Genomic DNA, 1394 nt, shown 5'->3' on the forward strand with positions numbered 1-1394 from the left:
TATCGGTACATCGGAAAATGATGGAAAAGGGAATTGATTATGTACTAGTGACTGTAGTTTCATTGTATTTTTTCTCAAGCGGAGATTAACATCAGAAATATTCAGGAGAATTAGATCTGAAAGTCTTCTCACAAAGCCGTATACTTCCAATGTCTGTAACTGTCCCCTTTTGGGAACACCACATGAACAAGTTCCTCGTCGTCAGGAACGAGGGTCAAAACAGATTTTTTCACACTGACCCCCTCCTTTCATAGTTTTAAAAGAAACTAATGGTGAGTTTGGAGTGTTGTTGTGTTGTTGTTGTTGTTGTTGTGGTCTTCAGTCCTGAGACTGGTTTGATGCAGCTCTCCATGCTACTCTATCCTGTGCAAGCTTCTTCATCTCCCAGTACCTACTGCAACCTACATCCTTCTTAATCTGCTTAGTGTATTCATCTCTTGGTCTCCCTCTACTGTTTCTACCCTCCACGCTGCCCTCCAATACTAATTTGGTGATCCCTTGATGCCTCAGAACATGTCCTACCAACCGATCCCTTCTTCTGGTCAAGTTGTGCCACAAACTTCTCTTCCCCCCAATCCTACTCAATACTTCCTCATTAGTTGTGTGATCTACCCATCTAATCTTCAGCATTCTTCTGTAGCACCACATTTCGAAAGCTTCAGTTTGGACTGGTAATTCGAAAATCCCTTTTTCAAGCCCCAAATGTTATTGTGATTGCATCGAAATCTGAAGAAATATGGCAGAAATTTTGTTTCTCAGACCGGGAGAAAAATCTTTATTATTGTTAGATTCTTATGGTGATCAGTGTGAAAGAACTGAGCATCGTCCCTGAGGACGAGGCTCTAGGGGTCGAGTGCAGAGCATGGAATTGAGGTAAGTAGTTCCACTGACTGATTACGATGTCAGTCTCCACTTGAGAAAGAATGTAATGCAGTGCTGTCACCAGTACATAAACAATTCCTTTTGCCACTGTTTTCCATTGTACTGAAATAAGCCTGTTACAAATCAGCATATTTAGAGGATAACCCGTCACAATTTGAAATCCTGCTGAATTTTGTTTTATATTGTGTTATCCATCATTTGTATTACGTCAAGAAATGTTCTCCTTTTTATGTGCATAGAGTAAAAAAATTATGATTTAAGGACTAATTTACAGATAATTATCGCTGTAATGATTTTGTATCATAATAATGAGTTGCTTATTATTTTATATTAACAAAATACACCTATGTGAAATGGTAAACAAAAAATAAAAAAACCAAAAAAGTGACTGTAAAACTTAAGACAATAATTTAAGATATAAAACAAAAATTAGAAAAGTAAATAATTAGAATAATGACGAAATTTAGGTATTTTGGTTATGTATGTTGAAAATATTCTAACAGAACACTGTG

This window comes from Schistocerca nitens, chromosome 9 (assembly GCF_023898315.1).
Source record: "Schistocerca nitens isolate TAMUIC-IGC-003100 chromosome 9, iqSchNite1.1, whole genome shotgun sequence".
Lineage (NCBI taxonomy): Eukaryota > Metazoa > Arthropoda > Insecta > Orthoptera > Acrididae > Schistocerca > Schistocerca nitens.